Source organism: Oncorhynchus masou, chromosome 5 (assembly GCF_036934945.1).
Source record: "Oncorhynchus masou masou isolate Uvic2021 chromosome 5, UVic_Omas_1.1, whole genome shotgun sequence".
NCBI lineage: Eukaryota > Metazoa > Chordata > Actinopteri > Salmoniformes > Salmonidae > Oncorhynchus > Oncorhynchus masou.
Window position 1 is genome coordinate 47,199,678 of NC_088216.1, and position 23,947 is coordinate 47,223,624.

Here is a 23,947-nt window from a genome sequence, read left to right on the forward strand (position 1 = left end):
AGAAGGTTCGTGAGATAAATTGTTATTCCACATCTACAACGTCTCCGTGGTCATTGTCAAATAAAATGTTACTCTCAGTCTCACCTCTGTTATGGCGTCAATCGGTTAAAATTCAAGTCGGATCTGCTCCCCTCGCTCGAGTCTGATGATGTTCACGGTCGGTATCCATTCGAATTACGGGAAGTGAAGTGCCCCTCCCCGCAGAGCTCCAAATTACCCCGGGCCTCTTACCGGGGCCATGGTGGTGTGGGCTGCTAGGATCAGTTTCAGGCTTGATCGAGGTAATGATGGAGATGGTGATTATGTTGTTCATGATGACAATAATAATGATTGATGACAGGCTTATAGTGATGATGATAGCCTGCCCTGACCCTTAGTATTATTCAAAGAGGCATGGCAGAATTATTTAGGTTACTTTCAACTGTCACCTCCACCCCTCATACCCTTCTATGTTAAAAGCAACACATAAAATCCCTCTAAATATAGTCTAATATTCATAGGTTTCGAAAAGTGGCCCATTTGTCACCCTTTGACATTCACCTACAGATCTGTTATCGGCATATGATCATTTGTTTTATGAGTGTAGGTCACAGGTGAATTGTGTGCCACTGTTCCATCCATACTTAACCCTGCATTAAAGTAACTGTCCAGTGAAAATCTCACTTTTAAAAGTGAATATTCTGTTAACTCATAACCAAATAATGTTGTTGACTCATCCTATACTCATATTTGTGGCCAAAGCATAAATTGGAGGGGGGGGGAAACACTTCAAAAGCCCCACCTCAAACTTGTATCTATTACCTCATTGAGGATGATGTGAGCTGGCCAATCAGCGGTCAACTCACATTATTATTTTTTTAACGATCGATTATTTTCAGACCTCAGCTGAATCTGGCAATGAATGGTGTGGCTGTTGAACAAGTTGAGGAGACAAGTCCTGTGTAGCCCAGTTAGGGTTGTGAGTTCAATTCCCATGGGGAACCAGTATGAGAGAAAGAAAAGGTATGAAAATGTATGTACTCTTATCCAGAGCGATTTACAGCTCCGGATAATAGCGTCTGCTAAACGTAAAAACGAGACCAAATTACTTGGTGTTACCTTAGATCGTAAACTATCATATGCTCTGTTTTTTTGACACCACACCCCACATAGCATGTTCTGCAAGCTCTAGTTGTGTCTTATCCTGATTATTGTTCAGTCATTTGGCCAAGTGCTGCAAAGAAAGACACAGTTAAGCTGCAATTGGCCCAGAACCGAGCCGCACGTCTTGCTCTTCATTGTAAGCAGAGGGCTAATATTAATACAATGCATGCCAGTCTCTCTTGGCTAAGAGTTGAAGAAAGACTGACTGCGTCACTTCATGTTTCTATAAGAAACGTTAATGTGTGGGAAATTCCAAATGGTTTGCTGAGACAACTTACATACGAGACTGACACACACACTTACCCCACCAGACGTGCTACCAGGGGTCTTATCACAGCCCCCAGGTACAGAACAAATTCAAGGTAACGTACAGTATTATACAGAACCATGAGTGCCTGGAACTCCCTTCCATCTCATATAGCGCAAGTGAACAGCAAAACTGGTTTAAAAAATAAAGCAACACCTCACGGCACAATGCCTCTCCCCCCATGTGACCTGCTTGTTGCGTGTATGTACTGACATGTATGTATAACTGATAGATGCACACACACTACATGTAAATGTTTTTAAATGTGTGTCAATTGTAAAGTGTTTTGTCTGTAATGTCTTTTTCGTTGTGTCGGACCGCAGAATGTCTAGCTGTTTCCATTGGCGTCGGCTAAAGGGGATCCAAAAATAAAAACACACCCACACCAAATAAAAAAATGTAAGGAAAACCATTTATCTCATATTGTAATGAATTATAGACCGTACTTCATAAACATCTGGAAACACTGGATAGTTACTTTAACGTAGATGTACACTAGGTGGCAGCGATGTCCTATACTTCTGCGCTAAGCAACCTTGAAAGACAATTTTGTTTGGACGCAAATTAGTAGCTGTTAAATCAAGCACATATCTCAGCAGATATGAGACACGCCCCTATTCCATCTCGAACTAAGTTTTGACATTATTTGTAAATGCTGTCTTTTCACACAAGTTCAAAAATACAGGTTTGAATTTATGCTCTTGAACGCACCTCGCGCTGGGGTCCTCGACTGCAACGGAAGTGACCGGTGTTTTTCTGACGGTTATTGCTATCAGAGATCATTTGGGACGTCCATAATCCTAAACCCTAACCTTAACCCATTTTAAATGTCAATGTAAATGGGGATCCCAAGGATCCCATATTGCATTTTCTGACAGCAGCTAATTTTAGCATCAGCTAGCCAGTCCCGGCTAGTGCTATCTGGAATCCTTGGGACGTCCCTACGCTAACCCAACCCCTACCTAACCCATTTTACATTCAAATTTCAATGGGGGATAGGGACGTCCCAAGCATTCCAGTTTGCTCCCAAATGGCTTTGTTCAAAATGCTTAAAAATCGATATTGAACCAAGGAAAAATTGCAAATCTCCAATGCAAAGCCACAGAGTATTTACCATATCTGCCAGATCGTGAAAAGAGCATACTAATACTTTTTTACCTGGACAAATTATTAGATCACCTGTAAAAAAAGGGAAAAAAGACGTTTCTTTTTGATGCACCGCAAAAATGAGTTTAGACCAGAATGAAGCACTCTCCTAACTATTTATTGTTCATGCAGTGAATCCTGCAAGAGGATTCACCCTCATTTGTATAATTATATCTGCAGGTAATCGTTGTTTTGAGCAAAAAATAAATCAATAAATCAGTAGAAGCTGTATGTAAATCAGGGAGCCAAATAAACGTCGATTTCTGGTTTTCACCGATGCGATTCGGGTTCCGACCAAAAAGAACGACCCATCACTAGCTAATGTTAGGATCAGCTTTCCAGTGGGACGGTCATTGCTATCCGGAATTCTTGGGATATCCCCACCCTTAACCATAATCCTCTTTCCATTTCAACTTCATGGGATAGGGACTTCCCAAGGATCCCGGATAGCACGGACCCCATTCGGACATTGGAGTGGAACCCGACGTGTTGTGAATTCTGGCTGTCGTAACGTTCGCTGAGGACTTTCCCACCCTTTATACGCCGTAAACTGTAAGACTGCTGCTACTATCCTTACCAACGGGTAAGTCATTCAACGCACGGTGAAGTGCCTCGACACCCTGCTGTCCTGTTTACTCGCCAGGTCAGTGGCTCCTTGGCAAACTGCTAGCCCGCTTCTAACTACTGTCGTCAGCCAGCTGTCATTGTGATGGTGGGGGAAGGGTGCATTTTTTTTTGTACAGCAGTGGCAAATTAACGGATGGATTTCCAGAGATCGGCTGGGGAAACATTGACAGTTACATTGTAAATCAACCGAGGGAAATCATGTGAAATAGCTTTGTGTCATGTTGTCATTTGCTAGTGTTGTAGTTAGCTAGCTAGCCAGTTTTAGCCGGGATGCCACCGTTCCACAGACTGCCTGCAAGTCATATATATATGTGTATGTGTGTGTGTATGTTTTTTTGTAAGTGCCTGTCATTTAGTGGGACAGCAGAGAAACCACTAGCAGCTTCTAGACTGGTTTAAGAGTTCTAACACAGTTGTATTGCATATGATTGCTCTTCATTCCCATCAATCTTCCCTTTTATATTAATTGATGTGAGTATCAAACTCAGTTTCTTTGCATTACTTTTTGACTGATATACTGTACCAATAATAATAAAAGTCCCAATAAGCGCAAACCAGATGGGATGGCGTATTGCTGCAGAATGCTGTGGTAGCCATGCTGGTTAAGTGTGACTTGAAGTAAATCATGACAGCGTCACCAGCAAAGCACCATCACACCTCCTCCATGCTTCACGGTGGGAATCACACGTGCAAAGATCATTCGTTCACTTACAGTGCCTTGCGAAAGTATTCGGCCCCCTTGAACTTTGCGACCTTTTGCCACATTTCAGGCTTCAAACATAAAGATATAAAACTGTATTTTTTTGTGAAGAATCAACAACAAGTGGGATACAATCATGAAGTGGAACGACATTTATTGGATATTTCAAACTTTTTTAACAAATCAGAAACTGAAAAATTGGGCGTGCAAAATTATTCAGCCCTTTTACTTTCAGTGCAGCAAACTCTCTCCAGAAGTTCAGTGAGGATCTCTGAATGATCCAATGTTGACCTAAATGACTAATGATGATAAATACAATCCACCTGTGTGTAATCAAATCAAATATATGACTATGACTATATGGCTAAGGGCTGTGTCAAGGCACTCTGCGTTGCACCATATATCACACCCCGTTGGGCTTTATTGCTTTACACCATGCCCAGAATGGACGTGTGAACCAATTATAAATTTGGTGATCAAAAGCATTAAACATTTTATGGCAATTTAGTTGCAAATGAGATGTGTTTCTTCTTTGGATTTATGACCGAGTGGCACGTGGGTGTCTGCTTCTATAAACCAATGAGGAGATGGGAGAGGCAGGACTTGCACCGGCACTTGGCAATGCAGACATTCGTTGGCGTGGCGAGCAGTATGGGTGCAATGATTGAATAACGTATGTATACATTTATTTTGCAAAGCTCATATAAGTAAAATCAGGATTATGTCTCAACTGCCATTCATTCCAATTAGACTGGTTTGGAATTCTCCCTGGCCAATATGGGTCCATTTTTACCCCCATTCTGGATCATTGACGGTTAATGACATAGCCCCTCTTGTAATTTAATAGGATCTCTATGTGCTAAGATTTGTTTGAGAATCTTCATGTTTAGTGGAGTGTGACGGCAGGACCTGCCATATCCTGCCCCATCACGTCTTTAAGACTGTGGCTGCACAGTGTTTTGTAACTCAGAATTGGGTGAAGAGGAACGTACTCGTGCACTTGTGTGCGTATGGCAATAGATAACACGGCGGGGTCCTCGGGTTCATTTCTTATTCTCACTTTCATTCTCAACCCTTTTTCTAGCTATTTCACCACATCCTTCCTTCCTTTCGCTCACTTTCACTCAAATGAGAACTTACGTGAAATGAAATTAGTTCAGTAAAACAGTTAAGAAGCAACTGGCAAGAGAGGACTACTAGAGCAAACTGAACTCCCAAGTCCCATTTCAGCACCTAGCCTACATGTAAAGCCAACCTCACATTACCTGTTCTCTCCTCTTCCACCCCTCAGTGTGCGGCCCCATTGTGGATCCCCAGCCCCAGAGAGCGGCGGGGGGGAGGCAGAGGGCACAGCGCTAGCAGGGCCATGAACGTCACCGGGTACCAGCAGCAGCAGCAGCAGCAGCAGGGGGGTTTTCGGACATGCCGAGGCACACTCAGGGAGAGGGATCCTAGGCAGGGTGTGGGCATGGAGACAGCCTGCTGCCTGGCCCCTGGAGCCCTGCGCAGACTGATTGAGCTGCCGTCTCCCCGCTCAACCGCCACCAGCTGAAGAGACTGGAGGAACACAGGTACTGTGATAGAAAAATCTAATATTTACCTTTGATCCGATGATCATATGTGTTTTATACATGTCATTACATCAAACTAGGGATGCACCGATATTACATTTTTGTCCGATACCGATATCCGATATTTTCCTTGCCAAAAAACCTGATACCGATATTTTTACATTTTAGCAGCCTTTTAAGCATTCTAGTACAGTTAAATAGTTGAAACACACACTGACCCAAAAGTTATTTTGTTGGCATTTACATATGTCGCCATTACCAGTAAAACATAATCAAAACCTATTTCTTTCACTTACCTGCTGTGCTGTTTCGTTCTACATTTGTTCAGTCATTTCATTCTCAACCAGGATTTCATCATACATGTCAAGTTTCAGCTCTGTCTGTCCGTGGCCTCTCTTCCTCGGTGCGCACTGTCACTGTGTCCGTTTCCATCTTGTCCAGCTGTGTATGTAACATTTCACGTAAACCCTGTTTCTTGTCTGCATCAAAGTAGCGGTCCTTGTACCTAGCATGGTGGCGACACAGTAAAGAGGCTCAGATAGAATGCCACCGAATCGCTTGTTCACAGCCTCTAGTAGAGTACTCTTCCAACTTAACCCCACGGTCTGTCTGCAGTTTTGTTGAGCAGGCGTTTTAATGCCATGACAGAGGGTTTCACGTCTGCTGCAGAAGCAGTTGATGAGCTTATTTCTCCAGTCAGTTGTTGGAATGGAGCTCGGGGTGTGTTCATGTTGCCAAGTTTCAAACATGTTCGCAAATGCCATTGAAATGGCAGCAGTGGTATGAGAACCAGCACATTCTTGAGTATGTATTACGGCTTTCCTCAGTAGGAAATCCTCGTCGACCCACTGTGCTGTCAGACTCTGCATACTCATGGGGCTGACATCGCTGGTCCAAACGGTCGGGATGGCGGGAAGCTAATAGCAGTGATGCCCATAGTAAGTAGCTCATGGATGTGCGTTTTCAACAATACTGTGTAACTCCGGTAGGGCAACATCTGAAAAATAGCGCCTACTTGGTAGTGTGTACTGGGGGCTCGAGGTGCTCGACCAGTCGGCGAAAGCCAACATCATCCACGACAGAGAACGGTTGATTTTCAAGGGCAAAGAATTCCATTATCTTGGCGTTAATGGATTTTGCCTTTGAGTTGTCTCGCTGAAATCTTACTCTTTCAAGGACTGCTCCACTTGTTAACTGCTTGATCCACACAGCAGACATTGTGGGCTAGGTTAGGGATGCTGTGTTGCACGTGCATGGCCTGTCCCTTTGCGGAAAATCCAATTTACATCGGAGCCTGCATTGTTTGCCGAGCATTACAAAGGGAACAAATTATTGGATCTCGAATACATCCTTTAGATTATTCAGAATATTTTATTTTGGAATGTTATTGTTTTTCCGCACAATCAATCATACACTGAGTGTACAAAACGTTAGGAACATCTTCCTAATATTGAGTTGCACCCCCGTTTGCCCTCAGAACAGCCTCCATTTGTCAGTGTCAAGCGTTCCACAGGGATGCTAGATATTGTTAGATACTCAAACCGGTGCTCCCTGGCACCTACTACCATACCCCGTTCAAAGGCACTTAAATATTTCGTCTTTCCCATTCACCCTCTGAATGGCGCACACACACAATCCACGTTTCAATTGTCTCTCAAGGCTTAAAAATCCTTTAACTGGTCTCCTCCCCTTCAGCTACACTGATTGAAGAGAATTTAACAAGTGACCTCAAAGGAGTCATAGCTTTCACCTGGGTTCGGCTGATCCGTCTATGTCATGAAAAGAGCAGGTGTTCCTAATGTTTTGTCCACTCAGTGTATATCTGGCCAACATACTCAACCCACTGTAAGTTTCCTGTACAATGTGGGGAATTCTGAACAATTTGGCAAGGCAAATGTGTGTAGAGCCATAAGAAGATTCTGCTTTGCAATGAATATATATATTTTTAAAGTCTTTGCTGCGTTCCCTGGCCATCAAGCTGTCCATATAGTCAAGTAGGACTTTTACAGGATTGCAGGAAGAGTAGTAGGCTGCAGTCAGTTGACTGCCAGCGATACTTTGCTAATCTCAAATGAATCAGTCGAGGCAACATGATTAAAAAGTAGAAAATTGACTAATTAATCTCGCAGATTTTCCAAATGTGATTGACGCTATAGATGGGACACATATCCCCCTTTCAAAGACCCTCTGGACCAAATGACGGAGACTACGTGAAAATAAGATTGTATAAACACACAGGTAGCTATTGAATACTGTCGCCTGCACTTTCACCAAACCAAATCATTTCCCGAAACAGTCATTCAATTCAATGATCTTTCTTACTTCTTTGGTCAGATGATCTGGGACTCCCATGGTAGTTACAACTAAACTAATGTCACGCCCCTCACTATTGTCATTGGTTGCACTAATTGCACTGTGTCTACATAACCTGGTTCAAGTATTCATGACATTACCCTGAGGAAGGCACAGTGATGCCGAAAACGTTGGTAAATACCCATTAAATCGCTGGGAGTTTATACACGGAGTGTGCGACTTTCTTTATTTTGATAGTTTTTAGTTACAACTAAACAGGCTCACTCTGGCTTTTGCGGCGGTCGGTGTATTACTTTTTGGGTAAATATGGGAACGTATTCGTTGTGTGTTACAGTTGTTTCTTGTTCGAGAACAATATTTCACAAGTCTAGGTCTTTTGACTCAACCAATCTGCGCTTCGCTTCGCCTAGTAACTTAAACGAGAAGCAGCCGTTCCCGGTACCAAGAAATCCCAGACTCCTTTATCTGGTTAAAAGAAGCGGAATATGTTCAGGGAATCTTGAATTTGTTAAACCTTCTTTCTGGGATACTCCACTCGTTCCCCCTCTACAGGTACAGCAGTGCAGGTCACTCCCTGCTGGAGCCTCTGATGCAGCGCTACTGGGAGTGGCTGGTGGGCCGCGTGCCAGCCTGGATCGCCCCCAACCTCATCACCATCGTGGGCCTGGCCACCAACGTATTCACCACCCTGGTGCTGGTCTACTACTGCCCCACCGCCACTGAGCAGGTAACAATGGCACCTGTCCATTGTATATGGCACCTGTCCAGGTAGTGTGTACGTATTACTGTACTGCCCCACAGCCTGGTTGGTTGGTTATACACTGCCTGGCTTAGTCCCCTGGACAGGTACAGTTTGAGGGTTCAAGTAAAGTGCTACCGTATGGTATTTACCTAGACAGACAGACAGGCAGTTGTTTCATATCAAGGTTCTGTGGCTGTTTTGTTTCTTCTTCTATTAGCAAAAGTTTTCATGGTCTCTTTGTCTGTTTCCCCTCTCTGCTGACGAGGAGAGTTTTGGTATAGCTCACTCTTTCTGTTCTGGATGAACACCCCGTGCCCATAGCTCATAAAGCTAGTCTGCACCTGATTCCATGTTCCCCAGCCCCCTTCCCGGCCCACACACCACACCAGCACCACAGCAGAGATGAGTGCATGCTAAGGACAGTGAATAGAGAGGACACAGCAAAACATGCAAACTGTCAAGCTTAGTAGTTCCCCTCTAGAACCGAAAGCCTACAGTAACTTCCCACAAGGGAATATAATTGGTGATATCAGACTTCAAAGTACATGGAATTAGATTACATTCAAACGAATACTTTGTATACAAGAGCCATTACTAAACAGCCCAATGCAGTATAATGCATTTTGTTCGTCCATAGACCACCATGTGCTTTGTGGGTTTAGCTCTGGCTGTTTTCCTACAAGTTCAGTCCACAACACGAGTGTGTCTCTACTTATTTTATCATAGAAAGGCCAGTCTAACCATGGAAGAAAACAACATGTATTAAGCCTATAATATTGTTAAGAATTCCAGCTTTCCCAGCTAGCAGCTGACTGTGTATTTGACCGTTGAATTGAATCCACAAATAACTTCCAAAAGTAGTCCGAGCGTTATCTGCAAGGCACAACATGGCCTCGTCTTAGGGGCCTCTTTAAATGCCGGTGTTATTCTATCCTGGTCCTGGAAGCCCATAGGCTGCACACCCTGTGAGTCTCCAGGAGGCAGGATTGAAGGGCTTTAGTGTCACCTGACTTCCCCTGTGCTGCTAAAGCAAACTACGGCCTTAACAGGCAGCAGCTAAAATGTGGGTTAGAGTAGTTAGTTAGGGGTGTAATTAGGAGGATCTGCAGGGCGTAACTTTGTTTTCCCTTTCTATAAATAGTGCTCTGTCTCTAGTTCTCCTCCTCTTCCTGTTTCTTTTTTTAGGACAAAGGTTGAGAAATGGCTCTGCGCGCATGTACTGTATGCGCACAATGTGGAGAAACTGGGGAGAGTGAAACAAAGAGAAGAGGGACTTCAGTTGAGTTTAGTACAGAGAAGACCGGCTTGGTAGGGTACTAGCTCTAGAGGGAGAGGTGACTATGTACAGACGTCACAATTATATTGCCTTTACAATGTCCATGCTCATTGTTGTAAGCATGATTCGACACATGACATCACAGGTCATAGTTATGTTAACAGGATGCTAAAACATTAGTGGCAGCACTGTTTCACAGCCCAGAGAAAATTGTATTTACTTAACATGCTGCAGTAGTCAGTGTCCTGTTTTCTGATGGCCCAGGTCAGGATCGTTAAGGACAGACTGTCCCGTGGCTGTGCGTGTATTAGTGCTCTATAGGAGTCTATGTGGGTCCCGCGTAAGCTCAGTTGGTAGAGCATGGTGCTTGCAACGCCAAGGTTGTGGGTTCTATTCCCACCGGGGGACCAGTATGAAAATCAATGCACTCATTGCTTTCTGTAAGTCGCTCTGGATAAGAGCATTTTCTAAATGACTGAAAATGCCAGGCGTAATGAGGAAACAGTAAAGCTGATACAGGGTGTCATGTTCTCTTTTGCTGAGTTTCTCACCATGTCGTGTTTGAACAGAAAGTATACTTGCTCTAGGGACTCTTAGTTTCACAGCCCTTGTTAGATTTCTCACTCCATTTTAATTCCTAATCACATGTTTCATGAGAACAAAGAGGCAGACGGTAGATCTTTCCACCCTGCTCTACTTTTCAACATCCCCCATGCCCCACGAACAAACTTTCCTTTCGTAAACCCCCTCCCACTCCCCATATCCCTGTTTTTGGTGAGAGGGACTGAATTAATTTTTAAAAAGCGTAATTTATTGGGGTATGAGCCAGATTGTGACACTCTGCAATAACAGGGTTATTTATATGAATGCCAGATTGGCAAGCCTGTAAATTGTAGGCCGTGTCATATTCCAGTTGGTTTTAGTCCGTGTATAAACTGCTGTCAGCTCATCATAGACCCACTGAGTACAGAACAGGAAATGAAGGCAGACAACATTGACGATGCTGTCAAACTCTCTCTGTGCTGATTGGCTAATGAAGGACCAAGCTCTGCAGTGTTCCAAAGCTGTTGAGAGGGAAACAAACTATACAAGTTCACAAACATCTCTCCTTTGTGTAGCTGTAGCCTACATCTGCCAGAAGATCATATTTTATGTCAGATGATGCACTATTGACGATAATACCCACTGGTTCTCAAAGAGCACAACTTCTGAATGCCTTGTGGAAATTACCCTACCATAACCAAACATGTTATATTTTTCCATTGGGAGAAAGGAAGTCATAAGTATTCACCAAGTCCCCCATTTTTGTGACTTCCTTTTTCTTCAGGCACCTCTGTGGGCATACCTTCTGTGTGCTGTGGGCCTGTTTGTGTACCAGTCATTGGATGCCATTGACGGGAAGCAGGCCAGACGAACCAATAGTAGCTCTCCACTGGGCGAACTGTTTGACCACGGCTGTGACTCCCTCTCCACAGGTACAGCTGCCCCTCTGTGTGTCTGTGGGTTTGCCCTATTAGGATTTAATTGAATCTGTGCTTCTATTTCCTCTCTCTCTCTCTCTCTCTCTCAGTGTTTGTGGTCCTGGGCACCAGTATAGCAGTGCAGCTGGGCACCAACCCAGACTGGATGTTCTTCTGCTGTTTCGCTGGCATGTTCATGTTCTACTGTGCCCACTGGCAGACCTACGTCTCTGGCACCCTGCGCTTTGGCATGTGAGTGTGTCTGTGCTCCGAGGAGAGGAAGTTGGGAGACAACTGGGTTAATAGTAATAATAGATTTATACTGAACAAAAAAATAAACACAACATGCAACAATTTCAAAGATTTTACTGAGTTACAGTTCATATAAGGAAATCAGTCAATTGAAATAAATGAATTCCCTACTTTATGGATTTCACATGACGTGGTCACAGATGCCTTTAAAAAAAGGTAGGGGCATGGATCAGAAAACCAGTTGGTATCTGGTGTGACCACCATTTCATGCAGCGCAACACATCGCCTTTGCATAGAGTTGATCAGGCTGTTGATTGTGGCCTTAGGAATGTTGTACCACTCCTCTTCAATGGCTGTGTGAAGTTGCTGGATATTGGCGGGAACTGGAACGTGCTGTCTATCCAGAGCATCCCAAACATGCTCAATGGTGACATGTCTGGTGAGTATGCAGGCCATGGAAGAACTGTGACAATTGTGTACAGATCCTTGCGACATGGGACCGTGCATTATCATGCTGAAACATGATGTGATGGAGGCGAATGAATGGCACGACAATGGGCCTCAGGATCTCGTCACTCGTAACTCTGTGCATTCAAATTGCCCTTGATAAAATGCAATTGTGTTCGTTGTCTGTAGCTTAAGCCTGCTCATACCATAACCCCACCTGTGGTTGTGAAGCCGGTTGGACTTAGTGCCAGATTCTCTAAAACAACATTTGAGTTGGCTTATGGTAGAGAAATTAACATTTAAATTATCTTGTAACAGCTCTGGTGGACATTCCTGCAGTCAGAATGCCAATTGCACGATCCCTCAACTTGAGACATCTGTGGCATTGTGTTGTGTGACAAAACTGCACATTTTATTGTCCCCAGCACAAGGTGCACCTGTGTAAGGAGCATAATGTTTAATCAGCTTCTTGATATGCCACACCTGTCAGGTGGATGGATTACCTTAGTAAAGGAGAAATGCTTATTAACAGGGATGTAAACAAATTTGTGCACCAAATTTGAGAGGAATCTTTTTGTGTGAATGGAACATTTCTGGGATGTTTCTTTTTTCTTCAGCTCATGAAACATGGAACCAACACTTTACATGTGTCGTTTTATATTTTGTTCAGTATAGTTTGTCTGGGTAGCTATTTGGTTAAATATTTACCTATCTGCATTGACTCGGTACAGGTGTCCTTGTATATAGCAAAGTTATCGTTTCTCATTGTGTAGCTGTTACTTTTATTATTACAGGTTTTACTTTTCTATTATTTCTCTATTTTCTTTCTGCATGGTTGGGAAGGGCCCGTAAGCAAGCATTTCACTGTTAGTCCACACCTGTTGTTTACGGAGCGGCAGTGTAGCCTAGTGGTTAGAGCATTGGACTAGTAACCGAAAGGTTGCAAGTTCAAATCCCCGAGCTGACAAGGTACAAAATCTGTCGTTCTGCCCTTGAACAGGCAGTTAACCCACTGTTCCTAGGCCTTCATTGAAAATAAGAATTTGTTCTTAACTGACTTGCCTAGTAAAATAAAGGTAATAAAAATTGTGATGAGGAGTGCAACTGAAGGAATATTGAAACATACACTACCGTTCAAAGGTTTGGGATTAGAAATGTCTGTTTTCTCTGAAAACATACATGAAATGAGTTGCAAAATGAATAGGAAATATAGTCAAGATGTTGACAAGGTTATAAATAATAATTTTTTTAAAAATTGAAATAATAATTGTGTCCTTCAAACTTTGCTCTTGTCAAAGAATCCTCCATTTGCAGCACCTACAGCCTTGCAGACCTTTGGCATTCTAGTTGTCAATTTGTTGAGGTAATCTGAAGAGATTTCACCCCAAGCTTCCTGAAGCACCTCCCACAAGTTAGATTGGCTTGATGGGCACTTTATATATATATATATATATATATATATATATATATATATACACAATTTACCCCCTTTTTCATGGTATCCAATTGTTAGTAATTACTATCTTGTCTCATCGCTACAACTCCTGTACTGGCTCGGGAGAGACGAAGGTCGAAAGCCATGCGTCCTCCAAAACACAACCCAACCAAGCCGCACTGCTTCATAACACAGCGCGCATCCAACCCGGAAGTCAGCCACACCAATGTGTCGGAGGAAACACCGTGCACCTGGCGACCTTGGTTAGCGCACACTGCGCCCGGCCCACCACAGGAGTCGCTGGTGCGCAATGAGACAAGGACATCCCTTCTGGCCAAACCCTCCCTAACCCGGACGACGCTAGGCCAATTGTGCGTCGCCCCACGGACCTCCCGGTCGTGGCAGGCTGGGACAGAGCCCACTGCGCCACCCGGGAGGCTGATGGGCACTTCTTACATACCATACGGTCAAGCTGCTCCCACAACAGCTCAATAGGGTTGGGATCTGGTGACTGTGCTGGCCACTCCATTATAGACAGAATACCAGCTGACTGCTTCTTCCCTAAATAGTTCTTGCATAGTTTGGAGCTGTGCTTTGGGTCATTGTCCTGTTGTAGGAGGAAATTGGCTCCAATTAAGCGCCGGCCACAGGGTATGGCATGGCTTTGCAAAATGGAGTGATAGCCTTTCTTCTTCAAGATCCCTTTTACCCTGTACAAATCTCCCACTTTACCACCACCAAAGCACCTCCAGACCATCACATTGCCTCCACCATGCTTGACAGATGGCGTCAAGCACTCCCCCAGAATGTTCTTCTTTGTGATCCGAGCACCTCAAACTTAGATTTGTCTGTCCATAACACTTTTTTCCAATCTTCCTCTGTCCAGTGTCTGTTTTCTTTTTTCCATCTTAATCTTTTCTTTTTATTGGCCAGTCTGAGATATGGCTTTTTCTTTGCAACTCTGCCTTGAAGGCCAGCATCCCGGAGTCGCCTCTTCACTGTTGACGTTGAGACTGGTGTTTTTGCAGGTACTATTTAATGAAGCTGCCAGTTGAGGACTTGTGAGGCGTCTGTTTCTCAAACTAGACACTCTAATGTACTTGTCCTCTCGCTCAGTTGTGAGCTTCGGTTTCTTGGCAATTTCTCACATGGAATAGTCTTAATTTCTCAGAACAAGAATAAACTGACGAGTTTCAGAAGAAAGTTCTTTGTTTCTGGACATTTTGAGCCTGTAATCGAACCTACAAATGCTGATGCTCCAGATACTCAACTAGTCCAAAGAGGCAAGTTGTATTGCTTCTTTAATCAGAACAACAGTTTTCAGCTGTGCTAACATAATTGCAAAAGGGTTTTCTAATGATCAATTAGCCTTTTAAAATTATAAACTTGGATTAGCTAACACAACGTGCCATTGGAACACAGGAGTGATGGTTGCTGATAATGGGGCCCCTGTACGCCTATGTAGATATTCCATAAAAAATCTGCCGTTTCCAGCTCCAATAGTCCTTTACAACATTAATAATGTCTACACTGTATTAATGATCAATGTGATGTTATTTTAATGGACAAAAAATGAGCTTTTCTTTCAAAAGCAAGGACATTTCTAAGTGACCCCAAACTTTTGAACGGTAGGATACATGTTTGCTATTAGTGCATCATGATTGGTTGGGAGAGCTGTGGTCAGTTGGACAGTGTTTGGGTGAGGACGGTCCGTAGGGCAGCTGTGTGGCACTGTGCTTATGGACAGAGTTGATGACTTCTGACTAACCTCTGCTCTCTGCCTGCTCCTCTCAGCATTGATGTGACTGAGGTGCAAATCTTCATTATAATCATGTATTTGCTGGCCGCTGTGGGAGGATCCGCTTTCTGGCAGTCACTGGTAATTCTGATTGGCTCAAACTTTCACTGATTGTCTGTTGGTAACTAAAATGAATGGCATAACTGAATGTTGAAACTGAAACAGTAACTACTATTATAACGGTGGAGTTTCCTGCATTGGTTTGTTCTAATTCTTTGTGCAGTATGATTCCTTACCATAGTAAATGCAATTTCACTTTTGAGTAATGAAACAGTTTTACTGACAAGTACCCATCTTACTAACAATGTTCAGAGCTGTTTTCATGTACTTAACACTCAAGTGGTGGTGACTGGTTGTTGTTTTGTAATGAATAATATCTTGCTCTGTCACCTCTACAGATCCCAGTCATAAACATCCAGATGAAAATAGTTCCAGCCATCTGCACTTTCCTAGGCGCCATCTTTTCCTGCACTAATTACTTCCGGGTTATATTTACCGGAGGTAAGGGCAAAAATGGATCCACAATAGCAGTAAGTCGACACTCGCGCTCAATTCCAAATCGACCTGTAGCCTAGTCCCTGACCTTCATGTAGATGGGCATATCAACTTAATGGTAGTCACTCCTTGCCCTGATAGACTCAGATTTCTTTCTCTCCGTATTGCTCACATATTTCCAGTCCTTTAAGATCTACAGAATTGCCTATGGGGAAGGGGGAATCTGACAGTTCTTCTCCCAAATTCCTTCACCAACACTGACACAAGGTAGTTCTCAATCACTGTGTAGGCTTTGCCATGTACCTTCTAGAGATGGTGAATTTAGCTTGATGCCTAAGTGCTTGTCTACTGGTTTCATCCATTTTACGGAGCTATCTATTAGCTTCATAGGAAATGAAGGATGTGTGTTAAGACTGTTGGACCTGATCTCAGTTCAGTTGGCGGAGCGATATCAGTGTTTGTCACAAGGAAGTAATTACTTTATATGTTTTCCTTCGGGAGGTACTGTATGTTATGACACCTAGTTGTACACAAATGATATGAGGCCATCTGCGTTCTTTTAAGGTCCTTACTACTGAATAGTGTCTGTTCCAGGTGCGTAGAATTCTAAATAAGAATACTGGAAGAGATGGAGACCCGCACTGTCAAAAAAAAAGGAATAAATCCAAAACTGAGGCTTGAACGCAACATAAAGATGTTTGTTTCGGGAACCATGATGTTTTAATAATCATAGTGCATAAATGAAAAGGTGAAAACAAAACACAAATGTTTTGGCCTAAGGTGATGGTGGATTATACACACCAGCATTCATTACTGTGTGTTTTCTTTCACCCTAACTGCACTCTCATGTCATTCACATACTGTATCATTGTGGCCTATTAATGTCGTTGATTATACAGTCTCTCTCTCTTTTCTCCCTCTCTTCTCCAGGGAACCAGTGTCCTATCTCCTGTGTTACATATAGGCTCAGTAATAATACTGGCCATGATGATCTATAAGAAGTCAGCTATCCAGTTGTTTGAGAAGCACCCCTGTGTTTATATCCTGGCCTTTGGCTTCGTGTCGGCAAAGATCACCAACAAATTAGTCGTAAGTGTGGCGCCCTGCTAATTGGTGTAATGCAATACCTGTGCATACTGTGTAAATGGGCTTGGATGTAAGAACGTTTATGACGTAAATGAATGTCATCAATGAAAATGTGCTTGCTGATTGGAGCATGACTGTTGCCTGTGTCTTGTTTGTTTTAGGTTGCACATATGACAAAAAGTGAGATGCATCTCCATGATATAGCATTCCTTGGGCCAGGCCTGCTGTTCCTGGACCAGTATTTCAACAGTTGTATTGATGAATACCTGGTGCTGTGGATTGCGCTGGTGAGTACACACACACTCGCACATTTCCATGACGTAGAGGTCTGTAGTATCTGAGCAAGTCCAGAGAGAAGCAATGCAACAACAATGCATGAGGGTATGCAATCTGCAGCATGTGTTTTAATGACAACTTGTATCTTCGAAATGAACCATCAGTCTGATCACATCCAACACTAATTGTATTTCACTCTGAAAGGTATAAAGACTTACTGTGCTTTTGTTAGAGGCACGTGTTTTCAGTCTACTGCCACGTTTATTTGGAACTAGTCACAAAACCCTTTCATACTTTTATCTTCGGCATCATCTAGCCATCTACACACTGGATCCATTGTGTACAGTTGTGTTGATCAAGTTATCTTGTTTCCTGACTCTTCATTTTCTCCTCTTCTGCTCTCCGTCTGCAGATCGTGTCTTTCGTTGACTTGGTGCGTTACTGTGTCAGTGTTTGCAACCAGATCGCCTCCCATCTTCACATCTTTGTCTTCCGAATCAAGCCACTGACCCCCTCCACCCGTCAGTGAGGGCACGGACGCCATTACTGTCTATCGCTCTTTCTTTCTCTCTCTCCATGTTAGTTAGTAAGTTGTTGCTCTTTCACCATTTTTTGTATTTGTTGAGGCAGGGTTAGGGTGGATGTGTGTGGAGCTATGCTGTGGGTGGAGCTATTACCAGTAGAGGTAGTGAATGTGGGCATAAATGAAATATAATTAGTTAATAATAATGATGATAATGATAATAATAATAATAAGTTATTGTCCATTGCTGCTTTCTGCAATTTGTGTTGATTTCATCTTGTTACAGTAATCAGATTCCTGGACAAAAATAATGCTTTCTCTTTTTCTGAAATGAAGTCACATTGGACATGTACTGAATGCTCTTCTGTGTCAGAGAGTGTAAGTAAGTGCAAGAAGACTGCAAGGGGCTTGAAAAGGTGCTACCTTATTCATTTAATAATGATCATTATTTTCTTATTGAACTTTAAAACAAACATTTCATGTGTTGACAGTGTGTTTGTTGGTTAGTTGTTCTCTACAAGGAAATGTATAGCATTGAAAGAGATTTACACAGGTTGTTAGTCTGCTTTCAGTTTTGTTTCGTAAGAGTGTCGTGTCTTAATTAAATGTATATATCATTTTGCAATATTTGCATATCCTCACTTTTCGGTTTCACAAATATCAAACTATTCGGGTGTTGGTATTTGTAGTGTTCTTTTATTTAAAAAAAGTTTTTCCTGGCAATACAGTATCCTATCAAACCTACAAAAGTGGTACATTACCTTGCAATTACATTCAAATGATGAGATGATTTCTGTAATATATTACAGATATAAACTACTTGACTAAAAACAAATTATTGTATAGATACACATTGTATTGCACATTTGAAAAGATAAGTGTCTCAAGCCTTGCTTCCCTGAAATGGCTCAAGCATACATTGTCTCCAATGCCACCAAAATTACAGTGCTTATGGCACTACATGCAGGTTTGCTAGCGCTTGTCTGGATATTCTGTATATCCAGTTTAATATTGCTTTTAAATAGTTGAATGTATAACATATAATTTACATTTTTAGCAGCAGAGTTTCTTGCTTTTGAATTGTGTGCCTGTTTATTATTGTATTGTCCTGTTGCACCTCTGCCCCCAGATACTGTCGTGTTGCATTTGTCTCGGGAATGCTCAACGAAAACTAAATGCCAAGTGTTATTGAAGAAAAGTATTGTGATTTTTGTCCCCCAGAAAAGTAGTGTCATTCTCATTGGAAGCTAAAGATGTTGTCTGTGCTTGCTCATATCTAGAATCTAAGGACATATTTTAATTTTTATAAAATTATTTTGCAATTTATTTTTAAATGACCTTGTAACACCTCTACGAACAACTTTCTTTGTGTAGAGCATTCTGCCCTGTGCCAGGTCCACGTACAGCAATTGATAGTGTTTTGGGAGAATTGGGGAGTTTCAATGTGACAGAAAAATTATATTCTAACTGTGCCCTAATATTATTTGTCTGTACAATGTTTTTACCTCTATACCTGCAGTCTGCTTATAATTCACCATCAGAATCAATAGAAACTCTGTCATTTCAATGAAAAACAGACTTTATTTCTGTGTATTGTTATTGAGCTCATTTGACAATGTGTACTAGTAATTTTCAGACAAGTAAAAGGTTGCCTTAAACACAATATTATTTTTTTCTTCTTTTGGAAGATAAAGGTCAAGCCTCTTAAACAAATTAGGGGCATGTTGTCTCTGTGTGTTTACTGGCAAAGGCTTGTGTTTTCTTCCTTGTTACTGTTTTCTTTTAGCCAGACCGTCAAGCTCAGGTATATTAGTGTGCAGAATAGTATGTTCATAGGCTATGAGAAAATAACTTCAAGATCACTTCGACAATCTCTCCCTCACCTACCAATGCAAATAAAATGTCATTCACACATGTAAGAAGCTACTTGTTGCCTGTGTTATTTGTAATAAAGGTTTCTACACCGAGTGTACAAAACATTCGGAACATCAGCTCTTTTCATGACATACTATAGATTCAGTGCTCAACTTGGGCAAGAGCTCACCGAAGCTGAGAACTGGCACCTCAAATGTTCTACTGATTGAACTTCTGTAACACTTATATTAGCTCAAAAGTATTGTGGAGCTCCTACACCTAAATATAAACAGTACCGGCACCAAAAATGAGTACCGGCACCTATTTCAGTCTAAGTCAAGCACTGCATAGACTGACCAGGTGAAAGCCAAATCCACTTCAGTGAAGATGAAGGGGAGAAGACAGGTTAGAAGGATTTTTAAGCCTTGAGACAGATTGTGTATATCTGCCATTCAGAGGGTGAATGGGCAAGCTAAAATATTTAAGTGCCTTTAAATGGGGTATGGTAGTAGGTGCCAGGAACACTGGTATGAGTGTGTCAAGAACTGCAACACTGCTGGGTTTTTCACGCTCAACAGTTTCCTGTGTGTATGAAAAATGGACAGCCAGCCAACTTGACAACTGTGGGAAGCATTGGAGTCAACATGGGCCAGCATCCCTGTGGAACGCTTTCAACACCTGGTAGAGTCCATTCCCTGATGAATTGAGGCTATTCTGAGGGCAAAAGGGAGTGCAACTCAATATTAAGGTGTCCCTAATGTTTTGTACACTCTGTGTCTATTTACAATAACAGATGGTCTTAATTCCTGACAACATTTTAGTAACGAGAAGTCTTATGTTCTCCATAACCCCCCTCTCAATCAGGGATCAATTAAGTAGATTAAACATATGAAACCAGAACTCCAAAATATGAAGACAGAAATAAGAATTTCTAAGTGAATGACATCCCTCTTTGACTTCAACACTTTCAGTCTGGAACTCTCAGCTGACACAATGTTGATCTTTTGAATGAAGCAGTTCACAACAGAAATGCAATGTTACATGTACACAACACACAAGATTTCAATACAGTTATTTGCAGATTACTGGATCAGGTAGATGTGGTTCCTGAGATGTTTAACACTTATCTGGAAATTGTAAAGTTCTATCTGAAACACATCCATAAACTAAAGTAGAACAGGCAACCCAGCTTAGAGATATGTACACACAACAAGCATTTCGATGGAGTTGATTCTTCTCAGCTCCCTGCATTCTGAAGATCCTACATCAGCATCGTCTGCAGAGACTTGCGCACTGTAGCCATCTCTTGCTGTTGCTGTTATTAGAAAATGTATTGTTTGTTGAACTAAATGAAATGTTCTAAATAGAACAGTTAAATAAGTATTTTCTAAATAGCTCAGTTCATGCTCATAGTGCTCATGCCCATAGTACGCTAATATTTTAAAATGGAACATATCAATTTGTATTCTTAGCAACGCTTCAGCTGAGCAAAGGGGTCAACCATCTTAAGGCACGTGAACAATGAGTTATTAAATTGATCTGTCCTTTTACTTACTGTGTCACTGAGAATCTTTTTCTGAAACAGTGCCATCTCCTGGCGCAGCTCGCCCTGTGCAGCACCCTGCTGGCTGACATGGGTCTTCTCCATCGTATCAAGGCTCTACCAGTCTAGCAAAACAAGGTGGCATGAGAAAACCAACTGAGACATAGATTTAAAATCACCATGTTAAAGAATACTATGAGATAATATACTTGGATGTACTGCTCCAGCAGCTGCTTGAGTCTTCAGTCTCTGGCTCTGGGAGGCCCTCTTGTGCTGAAACATCTTCTGCTGGTGCTGGAACATACTCTATGGGAACACATACAGCACCTACAGTTAGTTCTAAAATATGCCTTAGTTACTCCAGTGTTACTCTGTAAGTAGCTATAGAATAGAAATAGGTACAATATTTTCTGTCCTGACAGAGCATTACCAGTAGTTTCTCCTCATTATCCTAGGACTTCTGCACATCTGTGTCCCACTGACTGAAGACTGCATTGAACTGGGTGCAGTAATCTTGTCACTTAACTCCTGCGGAATTGATATCATCCAAATCAGGTTACTCGCACAGACACACAGACACACAGACACACAGACACTTGCACCCTCCTTTCACTCTACACCTCATTATCTGTCTCTTTGTTGGACCCTCCATAACTGCTCAATCGTCTGATGGCTAGTCTTCACAGAGGACTTAGTGAACGTTTCCAAACGTTTGTGTTTTGCCAGGAAGGCTTTGTTGATGTCCGCTGGCAGTAAAGAGAAAAAGAGGCTCACAGATGTAATGCATAGTTCATTGATGAGAAACAATCACTGTACCAATCAGTGTGCAAGGCCCAGTGGTGGAAAAAGTAACAAATTGTCATATTTGATTAAAAGTAAAGACACCTTAATAAAAAACGACTCAAGTAAAAGTGAGTCAACCTGTAAAATACTACTTGAGTTTTAAATATACTTAAGTATCAAAAGTATAAATCATTTCAAATTCCTTACATCAAGCAAACCAGATGGCACCATGTTCTTGTTTGTAAAATGTACAGATAGCCATGGGCACAATCCAACACTCACACATCATTTACAAACTAAGCATTTGTTTTTAGTGAGTTCGCCAGATCAGAGGCATTAGGGATGACCAGGGATGTTCTCTTGATAAGTGTGTGAATTTGACAATTTTCCTGTCCTGCTAAGCATTCAAAATGTAAATTGGTACTTTTGGGTGTCGGGGAAAATGTATGGAGTAGAAAGTACATTATTTTCTTCAGGAATATAGTGTAAAAATTGTCAAAAATATAAATAGTAAAGTAAAGTACAGATACCCACAAAAACTACTTAAGAAGTACTTTAAAGTATTTTTACTTAAGTACTTTACACCACTGGCAAGGCCAGAGTATGAAATATGAGGATAGAAAGAGAGAGATTAAAGACAAATCTTGTGGAACACATAATACCTCCAAATCTGTCCAACATGGTCATCATATCCCCTCTGTGGAAGAGGAAGACATTATATAGTTATTGAATGACAGCAATATCAACCCATGAATTAAATCACACAGGATAATACTGTATGTTCACCTCTGATAAATAAATGTCACTTTGTGACAAATGCTTGGCCTACCCTTTGGTGATGTCAATATCATCATCTGGCTCTGACATGTTTCCTTCCTCTCAAAGCCTCTGCCTCAACTACTGTAAAGGAACAATAAAGAAAGTAGACTATTAGATATTATGGCATGTGTAAAAACATGCACATTATTTTAGGCTACCAGTTTCCAGGACTAACAAATGTTACCTGGCAGTTTTTCATTGTTGAAACTCTCATTGAAGTCCTCCATATAGAGTTTGCCTGAGTTGGTTATAGTGCCTTTTGCTTTGCCTTTCTGAGCATGTCCCTTGTACATTGCCATTTCTTGCTGGTTGTCAATAAAGAAAATAAATGTGCCAAAGAACTGGTTCAAATGACAACTTTAGCCTACTGTATATGCTTGCTACCGTTAGCTAGCTAACAGCTAACCACTGTTAACAATCTAGTGCCAGGTGTGAAATCAATTTTACTGACCTATTTTCAAACAGAATAGGCTATCCAAGTAAAAATCCTTCTTTCGCTTAAAAATGTTGGTTTCAAATGTTTGAAATATGTGTAAATATAGTCATGAAAGCTAGTTTAGCTTCGTCTGAAATAGCTAAGCTTGGAGTGAAGTCACCAGTTGAAAATCTGGCGTGGGAAAAACGTTGGAACGCCGATTGAGCGCGGGGACAAATGACATCGCTTTGTTGGTGGATACAATGTTTGATTGGTAGAAACATCGATACAATTGTGTTAAGAGAACCCTCTCTGGTGTTACTTTGTGTCAGCGTTGATATTCCCACTGTTTATGGCTTTTCAGTTGATTCATTGGCCCACACTAATTGAATTGCACAAGCTAATGCTATGACCGGTATTAATACAGGACTTTCGATTTATCATATCATTTATCATAAATATGCAATATGTATATCCTATATGAAAAAACGGCTTGGATTTAGGCTGATAGACCACTCCAAAGGCTGCAGAATGAGCAGTGACGCTCCTCTGGATGTAAACTCTGTGGATTTGGAAACAAGAAGTGCTCCTGGGTAGAATAGACCAACCTTTTATTGAGACACAATGTACAGAAAATTGGTTTACAGTGCAATATATATATATATATCCAATATGAAAAACGTACTGAACGTAGTGCAAAAGGAATGGACTAATTAACAATGGGATTTAAAAGTATTTTCAAAATATTTTTAAGTAGATTATTACAAGTATTATTATTATTGTTATTACTATTATTAATAATAGTATTATTATAAATACGGTTTAGTTATTTGTATTACTGTTGTTACCATGATAACTATCTAGTAATCATTACTTTTTGCTGTTAACAATAATGGCAGCGCTATAATATTATTTGTGCTATAAAGTCGATTAAAT

At 41.6% G+C, this 23,947-nt stretch overlaps 1 protein-coding gene and 2 pseudogenes across 1 annotated transcript in view; 1 reads left to right on the forward strand and 2 right to left on the reverse strand.

The window, feature by feature from the left end:
- The window catches only part of LOC135539712 (serine/threonine-protein kinase 38-like), a 17,607-nt gene extending 17,349 nt beyond the window's left edge, over positions 1-258 (reverse strand). Inside the window, exon 1 of the mRNA XM_064965774.1 lies at positions 85-258. The gene's annotated coding sequence lies outside the window, so the exon portion shown is untranslated. The remainder of the gene's footprint in view (positions 1-84) is intronic.
- Positions 1-19,519, forward strand: part of LOC135539713 (choline/ethanolaminephosphotransferase 1-like) — a 20,424-nt pseudogene extending 905 nt beyond the window's left edge.
- A 1,193-nt stretch (positions 19,520-20,712) lies between these two features.
- LOC135527055 (synaptonemal complex protein 3-like) lies at positions 20,713-22,895 on the reverse strand (annotated as a pseudogene).
- Between the last annotated feature and the right edge of the window lie 1,052 nt (positions 22,896-23,947).